Source organism: Vulpes lagopus, chromosome 11 (genome assembly GCF_018345385.1).
Source record: "Vulpes lagopus strain Blue_001 chromosome 11, ASM1834538v1, whole genome shotgun sequence".
In the NCBI taxonomy this organism is placed as follows: Eukaryota; Metazoa; Chordata; class Mammalia; order Carnivora; family Canidae; genus Vulpes; species Vulpes lagopus.
Genome location: NC_054834.1, coordinates 72,171,956 through 72,181,838, shown reverse-complemented (window position 1 = coordinate 72,181,838; position 9,883 = coordinate 72,171,956).

Here is a 9,883-nt window from a genome sequence, read left to right as displayed (position 1 = left end):
GTACGTGGGATGCGCCCCCATTGCCCAGCGGCCCTGAGGGTCGTGGTTGGGGGGACGTCCTCCCCGGGCACCCTGGGGAGAACATGGGCGCTGGAGACAAGGCCTGTGGATTTAGCGGTGCTTGGAAAGAGGCAAAGGATCCTGGCAATTCAAAGGCTGGAGCGAGGAAAACATGTTGGGATGTTCCCACTGACCTCGACTCCAGAGAGAGGGTAGGAGCCCAAGGCCTCCTCTGCCAGCTCGGGGTCTTTCCTCTCCACCCAGGGGCCTTTGCTGTTGTCCCTGGGGGCGTCACCACGAGATGGGGTGCACCGTCTGTTCATTGCTCTGCATATCTTTATGTGACCTCAGGCAGAGGGAAAGCCAGGTAAGATCGGGGACAGGGCTTGCGTGTGTCTGTAGACCCTGGAGGGCTGGACATGGGGACAGTGGAGGTGCCATCTCCAAACCCACTGCCTGGTAGGGGCCGGGGTTCAGTGCTTTCTCATCCAAAGTCTGAAAACTTCGCTCTCCTTCCAACCTCTCCGTCTGCCTGTCTGTCCGTCCCTCCCCAGCCTGCCTCGGCTCCACTCATCCCCTCGCCACCGCAGGAAGGTCCCCGAGGCATGTGGGCTGGACTCCAGCACCGCCCCGAGGGTTCTCAGGCCAGAGGCAGAGGGCAGGAATTCACAAGCGCACCCCAGGCGCTAGCGGGCAGGAGCTACTGACTCATGCGGTGCTGCGTCTCAGGCCAGGCCTGTAGGCATCCGGGAGGCAGAACTTTGCCTCACTGGTGGCCCCAGGCCTGCGTGGGAGGCACTGGGGGGCAGTGGCCAACCCCCGAGGACAGGCTGAACAGCTGTCTCTCCGGGGCTGGTCACCCACAAGGGACCTCATCTGCAAAGGAAGGCCTGGGCAGAAGGGCTCCAGGGACCCCTCCAGCTACAAACACCCTTCAGCCGGTCCTGAGGCCCCAGGATGGGGCCTCTGTCTGCTGCCCTTCCCCCCTGCGGGCCAGAATGCCCGGCAAGTGGCAGGTGCAGGCTGAGCAGGCCTCAGGCCCGGGCACTTGGGCCAGTGCAGTGGCCAGTCGCAGTGGCCCGACTCTGTCCCCCACCAGGCCTGGGCTGCCCCCAGTGCCCCGGGTCGGCTCGCTGGCATAGAGGCTGAGCCCCGAGCGGCCTGATCAATCTCTGCCTGCTCCTCCCACTGGCTGTGACAATTGCAGAGTCTCAAGACACAGGTCATGGAGAATAAGGCTCAGAGCCACAGGAACGACACTGCCCAGGGTCAAATTCACTGAAACTCACAGAGAAGTCCTTTCAAGGCCTCTCGATGCAAGGCTTGGCTCAGAACAGCCTGAGCCCCTCTTAGAATTGGTCAGCCACACTAGGAACCCCTGTGACTTTATGATCACACCTTGTTTTTGATCAGAGTGGGGTGCTTACCTGGCCTGGTAACCTCCAGCTGGCACGATAGTGACCCTACATAGACTCTACATCATCACCGGGGTCCACCCTCAAGATTGCATGTTCTATAGTTAGGATATATAATGCCGTATGTCCACCACCACAGAACCCTACAGAGCAGTTTCACCGCCCCCAAATCCTCCATGCTCCACCCGTTCATCCCTCCCTACCCCTAACTCTGGCAGCCCCTCCTCTTTCCACTATCTCCCTAGGTTTGCCTTTTCCAGAATGTCCTATGGTTGGAATCACAGTCTGTAACCCTTCAGATTGGCTTCATTAGTAAGACACAGAGACACATTTAAGTTTCCCCCATGTCTTTTCGTAGCTTGAGAGTTTTTTGTTTGTTTGTTTGTTTGTTTGTTTGTTTTTGTTTTTGTTTTTTTGTGTTTTTTTTTTTGGCGCTGAGTCCTATCCCATTGTCTGGATGGACCACCACTTGCTTATCCAAAGTGGCTGCACCGCCTTGCCATCCCGCCCTCAGGGAGCGAGACTTCCCAGGGCTGCCCGTCCTTGCCAGCATCGTGGAGCATCTTTCCACATGTTTATTTGCCATCTTTGTATCCTCTTTAGTGAGGTTCAACTCTTGTCATGATTAACTCAGCCAAGCAGCAGAGTATGAAGAAGCACCAGAGCAAGGCTCTCAGCTGCCCACCCAGGTTCCGTCATTTGCTAATCCTTCTGGAAGAATCTCTAAGAAGGGCTGGGTGGGATTCCAGGGACACTCCTTAAAGGGAGCTGGCTCAGCTGGGACGTGCGCCCTCCTCCCTTCCTCTCTCCGCAGCCCAGAACTTGCATGGGATGGCTGAGCTCCTGCAGCTGTTGCGGACCACGAGGTGTCTCTGAGGCGGGGAAACTGTGTGCTAGGCTGGTCGAGCAGATGGACCCAAGAAGGAACAGGGTTTCTGGTGAAGCCCCGTAGCAGCCACGGCCTGCTCACCTCCAGGCTTCTTTTAGGAGGAAAAGAAACAAGCTTCTCTGCTGTGTAAGATGCTTATTTTGGATTTTTATGACATGTTGTCAAACTATTTCTTTCCTATCTGAAAAACCTCACTAGCAAACATAAGCCAGGTCTCCAGTGACCCTCCAGGCCTATGAAAGTTGCCCTCAAGAGAAGCAAGGGCATTTAGCACGTGTTTAGAACTTCCCCTGGGACCGGCCTCGTGTTCCAGCCCCACAAAAAGGGTGAGAAAGCGCCTGTCCCACATTGGTGGCAATGGCCCCTCCAGGGGCCAGTGGGAGCCGTCCAACCAGACAGGGGAGGGGGACATGCTCTGGAAAACACAGAAGGAATTGCAACAGAACATGTCATCAGATGGGATCCCAAGAAAGAACCATGTATTTATGCTTCAAGACATATCAGGGCAACTGGGTGGCTCGGTGGTTAAGCGTCTGCCTTTGGCTCAGGTCATGATCCCAGGGTCCTGGGATCGAATCCCACATCAGGCTCCCAGTGGGGAGCCTGCTTCTTCCTCTGCCTAGGTCTCTGCCTCTCTCTGTGTGTCTCTCATGAATAAATAAAATCTTTTTTAAAAAAGACATCTTACGTCATGTGTAATTTTAAATATTTGTATGTGCGTGCTTGTGTGTCTGCAATGAGGCCAATAATAAAGGAAGTAGGTGTGTTAAATTCCACCTCTATCCCCAGAAGCTCATAGAGTCAAGCTCATCAAAAGTAACCCTCCTTTAATCTTTTCCCCTTTGGGGAAAGGGAGGACCATCGCCATCCATTTGGGATCATCAGGCCCATAAAAGAACTGTCTTGTGGGATAAGAAAAGGGACTTGCAAAGACTCGTTTGGTCAAATAAATTGTTATACTTTTATTTTTTTAATCATGTTATTCTATAGTTAGTAATACCTGAAACATTCTAATCGTGTGGATTCTAATGACATGCTAATGATACACTAATGATATGCTGGTGATGATTCTAATAATGTTTTCTAATCAGGTGGATGTCCTATGAAATTTGCTCCAGGTGTGAGAGGCCCTATGGAAGCATCATCGGTTGCCCTTCTCAGCCCTGGATCTTAACCTGCCCCCTGTCCCTCATGGGTCATTCAAGGTCTTGGGTAGAGTGGCTACCCCCTGAGGCTGCTTTGACCGCAGCTCAGACACTCAGACCGAGCTCCCAGGCCTTGTATTCATAACAGGTGCCCTCGGTACTGGCTGGAACCTCAGCATGATCTCTGGGCCCCTGGGGGTGGGATGTTGGGTCACCCTTAACGGAGATAGGCCTGGCCCTGGGCAGCCTCTCCAGGGCTCCTACTCCCAGATGTGAAGGAAAGGATGTCATCACTCCTGGGAATCACTCTATCCTGGATCTACTGCTCCCTGACCATCAGATTCCCATTTTCATGCAGTTGTGAGATCTCGGGACTGCTGGACACCCTACAAAACCATTCCTTTTGTTAAGGCCTCCCCAGAGGAAGGCTGTGGCTTCAGTAACAACCTATGACCCATCATGCAACAATAACCAAACTTCCTAGGTGTGAAGAAAGCAAGCAAATAAGTTGTTTGTTGTTTAGATGGGGTTGTGAGTTAAACGGTGCCCCACAAAAAGATCAAGTTCTACCCACGGGTTCCTGTGAACGGGACCTTATTTGGAAACTGGCCCTTTGCAGATGTAATGAGTTCAGATGACATCATGCTGCAGTTGAGTGGACCCTGACCCGGTGACTGATGTCCTTACAAGAAGAGAAACTCACAAGGAAGAAGGCCATGGAGCTGGAGATGGAGCTGGGGGTGGAGGGACGTGCAGGCCCAGACTGGGAGCATTGGAGCCCCAGAAGCTGGAAGAAGCAGGAAGGACCCTCCCCAGAGCCTCCAGAAAGAACACAGCCCTGCCCACACCTTGATTTCAGCCTTCTCCTCTCCATCAGCCTGAGAAAGCACATTTCTGCTGGTTTGTGTCCCAGGACACCAAGACACATTGCTGAGAGGTTTCGAACAACTTGAGTGTGAATCTGGGGGGTACAGGTGATACAGAGATATAGTTAAATGTCCCTTCAGAATATTTCACTGCTTCACCTGATTACACAGAACTCACTTCGTTTGTTTTTCTTCCCATTAAAAACAGACTTTAGGTAAACTTAAGTCACGGTGGTTTAACCACTTTGGAGAGCCGTGTTTCAGACTGGCACCAAAGATGAAACAACACAAAGCTTTTTTTCAAAATGTCTTCCCTTCTCATTATTTTTAAATGTTTTTTGGGGTATAAGTAGAGAATTTAAGACAAGGAGCACTCCTAAAAATGGCAGATTGTAAAAGCCACAGGTCATCGCAAGCGGGACCATAGACTTCACTGTACTGGAGTTCATTTAGACTCTGGAAAGAGACATAGGTCTTCGGAAAAGATTGTGAACAGTAACACCCTCCATCCATGGGAGACCAGTTGGCTGGCTGGAATCTGTTTGCTGGTGCTTGCAAAGCAGTGGACGAACAGTCGCGTCACTTGGTGGGGAGCTGGGAGGAGAAACTGTCTCCATCAGGAAGAGGGCCCAGCACCCACTGTGGCAGGACTAGTTCCCTGTCACCGGGGTCAGCACGACAGACATGGTGTTAATGCTCTACTGATTGAAGTTCCCGAATCAGCACTAGTCTGGGGAGCACTGACCACCCAACCACGGTTCACAGTGAGCTGGAAAGGTGCTGTTGGCAGTGTGAGCACAAGACGTCAGCTGGCTTCAGCCATGCTTGGTGACAAGTAAGGAGAGATGGAAAAGAGGTCACAGTGTGAAGTGACCACACTGTGTGGAAAAAGGGTCACATGTATCGCCCTGGACATATGCTTTCCAGCTCCATTGCATACTGGCTTTTATTTTTAGCTAAAAGAAAAAAAAAAAGAAAAAGAAAGAAAGAAAAGTTTCTTCCTACAAAACCAATGTATTTGGACTCTAGAACAGTTAGAGAATAGAGAAAAGAATGCACCACTCTCACCAACTCTTGCATGCGATTGCAGGCTTATTTCTGAGGATGCACCAACGTGTTTTCAATGTTTTAAAAGGTATCATGTTGGGGGTGCCTGGGTAGCTCAATCGAATGAGCTCCTGACTCCTGATCTCAGCTCAGCTGTGAATCTCAGGGTTGTGAGTTTAAGCCCCACATTAGGCTCCATGCTGGGTGTGGAGCCTTCTTGAAAAGGTGGGGGGACATCATGTTGTATAAACTACTTTATTAATTCGTGTCTGTATTGTGAATTATGATTAGTTGTAATCAATTGTGATTGAGCTTACATAGTGTTTTTTTTTTAACTTAATCATTTAACTAAATTTTTCTTGAGCGCCTGCTGCCTCCCAGTCCCTGCGTTGGTGCCCCGCCTTCGGACGCCCCGCCTTCACGAGGCTGACAGCCTGCAGGGAGGCAGCAATTATTGTTCCATATTCCATAAACTGCCCGCTGCAATGAGATGGACGATACCTACGGGGTAGGTCAGGAAAACGGATCTGGACCAGGGTACAGTGAACACCAGACTGAGGTGACAGGAAAGTAGCTACTCGTCTTTCCATCGAGGGCCAGATTTAAGGTCCTCTGTACTGTCAATTAGGAAAAGTGGTCTCCCTCCAAGATTCCTTAATGTATTCACCTCCACTTTCCTATACTGTCTTCATGGTCGGGGTTTTTGTTTCTTTGCTTTTTCATTTAATCATTTTTTAGACATCTGGAATTTATTTTGGTGTAAGGGATGAGTTGTGGATCTATGTTTATATTTTTTCCCATATACTCCCTATTGATTTGAAACACAAACTATATTCAACCTATTTGGGGGCGTGTTGCTGAATTTTCTCTTTAATCCCATTAATTTGTAAGTCTGTTCCCATTACCGTACCATCCATACACTATCTCTACCTCCGTACTGTAAAAGCTTTCATTAAGACTTCCTTCACATTTCTCGAACATTTAGGTTTCTGGATAGCTTTTAAATTCTCTTTGTCAGCTTCTTCCAAAAATCCTAGTGGGGTTTTATTTGACTTGTGTTAAACACATAGATTATTTGGGCAGACAGTTGACATCTTTGAAGTCATGGATATTCTGTCCATTAATAAAAAAGTGGTCTGTTACTCCAATCTTCTTTTATGTTCCTCAGTAAAGTTTTATAGTTCTCTTCTTTTATAGCGTTCTTTCTGCACAGTCCTTGTTTAATTTATTACTCGAGATTTTACAAACTGGGTTGCCATCGTGCATAAGGTCTGTACTTGTTATGATAGTTCCTACTGAGCTATTACTGGCATCTAAGAAAGCTGTTGATTTTTGTATAATTAGTTTTTAACTAGCTACCTTCTGAATTCTCCTACACTCATTTTTTGTGAATGTTTCCTGATTTGTAGACAATCATGTTATATATATATATATATATATATATATATATATATATATATATATATAGTCTTACCAAAACTACACCTCTGTGGGGACTTTTGGAATAATATTGATGAGTAACAGCAATAACGGAGCATTCTCGCCTGTCCCATATTTAAATGGAAATGTTTCTAGTGCTCAGTCATTGAGTATAAAGGCAGCTGCTGGAAATTATCCAGATGATTATAGATTTTTCCTCCTTTTGACCTAGTAATGTGGAGAATTATGTTAGCAGATTTCCTAATATGGAGCCCCACCTTCTTTCAATAAACCTGCCCGATTATGTATGCTATCTGCTTTTAAAAATTTGGTTAGAGGGACACCTGGGTGGCTCAGTGGTTTAGCATCTGCCTTTGGCCTGGGGTCCTGGGATGGAGTCCCACATCGGGCTCCCTGCATGGAGCCTGCTTCTCCCTCTGCCTGTGTCTCTGCCTTTCTCTCTCTCTCTGTCTCTTGTGAATAAATAGATAAAATCTTTTTTTAAAAATTTGATTGGAACTGATTTGTCATTATTATATTTGAAATCTTACTTTACAAATAATCTATATTTATAATTTAGGTATATCTGTAGTTTTGCTTTGTGCAAATAGGAAGACTGTCCATCTTTATTTTCATTGGGAAGAGTAGTCTAAATTGTGCGGAGATGTGGGATTACTGGCGGGTTTGATGGAACTCAGTCTTTTTGGAGGACATTTCTCTGATAACTTTTCAACTTTTCCTCTAGGTATTTGTTTTCTCAGATTGTCAACCTTGTCTTCATTCAATCATTGGGTCATTCCCGTTTTTCTAGGCAGCAACAGGCATCTCCCGAGCACCCATTGAGCACAAGTGACTTCTCAGCAGTGTGTCCTACATAGCCTTTTTGAGAACTATATATCACCTGCTCTGTGGCCACACCCAACACCCACTCTTCGTTGCTCCCCTCTTTGTACCTTAATAATGAAAGCATTTAATCTGTCTCAGAAAGCAGTCTTGACCTCATCCCGCAAATGTCAGTATGTCTGTAATTTCAGTTTTTACTTCTGCTTTGCCCTAATTTTGACTGTTTTCATTTTTATTTTTTAATTCTTTTTGTGAGTAAAATCAGAAGAGTGTTTTTAAAGACCACATGGTTGGGTTATAAATTTCTGGTTGTATTGCTTTGTAATCATAGCATGTGACTTATGTAAATATGACATAAGAGCCATAAAAATGTTCATTCCCTATTTGTAGGCTATAGAATCAGCTTGTGGATATGTCTGTACACTCACACATACCTAAAAAATGTTTAATTATAATTATATTGTATGCTCTATTTTTTGCCTATTTAATAGATTTCCTTATTATAGGCCCACAAACTTCATCCACTAGTAGACAATGATTCAGAATTAAGAATTTTTTAGTTTTGAGAAAGGTAGCATATGGTATTTTACCTAAAACTCCCACAGAAGATACCTCTTTTCAGTGAAATGCACAAACATTAGCACTAAGTGACACAGCACTGTAACAACCTCCCATTAATTCAGATCCAGTTTGGCTGCCTAACGGGCATCAGGCTGATGAAGTTCTGTCTTCCAGAGTCTTGGAGGTTCCATATATGGAAAAGAGCTGGTGGGCCTTGGTGGGTTTCCATCCTTACATTTCTAACAATTTTACACTACATATTTTAGGGCATAATTATCACCAAAAGGCTCGGTGACTTGTACTATTCATCAAAATAAAATTGCCTTCTTTGTTCTGCTTGTGCTTTGGCTATTGAATTTTACTTGAGCCAATATTATTATTGTGACTCCTGTTTATTTTTACTTGCATTTTCTAGTAAAATCTGCATGAATAGGTGAATATATTCATTTATCATTTTTTTACCTTTTGAAAAGAAATGGCGCATATTTGAACTATTTTGTTCAATTTTAGAGTCTTCCTAACAAAAGAATCTATTTTATTTACATTTATTATTATAAGGGAGATACTCGGTCTTATTTGTTTCCTTGTTCGATTATTGTGTGCGTGTGCCTCTTGTCATCCATCGTGTTTCTGTCTTGGTGTGTAGAATCTATACGAAGTTGAATCTGATGAAATTGCCTATAGTCAGCAGTTTGGGAATTATAGATATGGACATTTTATAGAGCTCCATCTGGTAGTTGGCCATTATCTCCTGCCGATCAGTTCCCTGATTTTTCTCCCCTCTGAATTCTGCAGTAGATCATTTTCAGGAGTCTTCATATTTTAGATACTACCCCACTTGTCCTGTCTTGTCCCACATCAGTGAGTTTGTTCTTTGTTGCTTGTTTGTTAGCTTGCTTTTTTTAAAAAAAAAAAAAGATTTTATTTATTTATTTGAGAGAGAGAGAACACAAGTGGGGAGGAAAGAGAGAAGCAGACTCCCTGATGAGCAAGGAGCCTGATTCGGGGCTTGATCCCAAAATGCTGGGATCATGTCCCAGACCAAAGGCAGATGCTCAACCGACTGAGCCATCCAGTTGCCCCTGTTTGCTTGCTTTTAAAATCCCTGAACAAAGTGAGATTTGTCCAGTTGACACGTTTTTAAACAATTGGGCAAATCAGTCTTGCTGATTGGGCTTCCTTTCTAAGATCCCAACAGGAAAGCAAGCTAAGTGCTCAATTCCAATCTGATCCCCAGTTTCCTTGGGCAGAACTTTACCTAGAATCCTACTCTCCACTCTGCTGGGTGCATTTTTGTCTGTTTTTCTCCAGTTTTGATATAGGCCATCACTCATTGCTCGCTGTGGAGTCATACATCCTCATCTTTTCAATGTCCCTGGAGGTGCTTTATTAGAGAATTATCTTGGAAGAGAATTAGCTCTGGTTGTTACCTGAACCGGTTAGCTAACTCATCCCCCACCAACTCATGCTATTATGTCCCATGTAAAGTTTGGTTCTTCTGAGTCACGCATTAAGCACCTTGTAATTTTAACATAAACCCGCAGACATAAAATGATGGTGGCGAACGAGGCAAAAAGGAGCCATGAAGCAAACTTATAGCAGATGGTTTTACCTAGACACACAAGACATCATCTGTTCTCAGTCTAACAGTGATAAACCTTTCCTTGCAGCAAATACTCTGATAATCATGACAGCAGA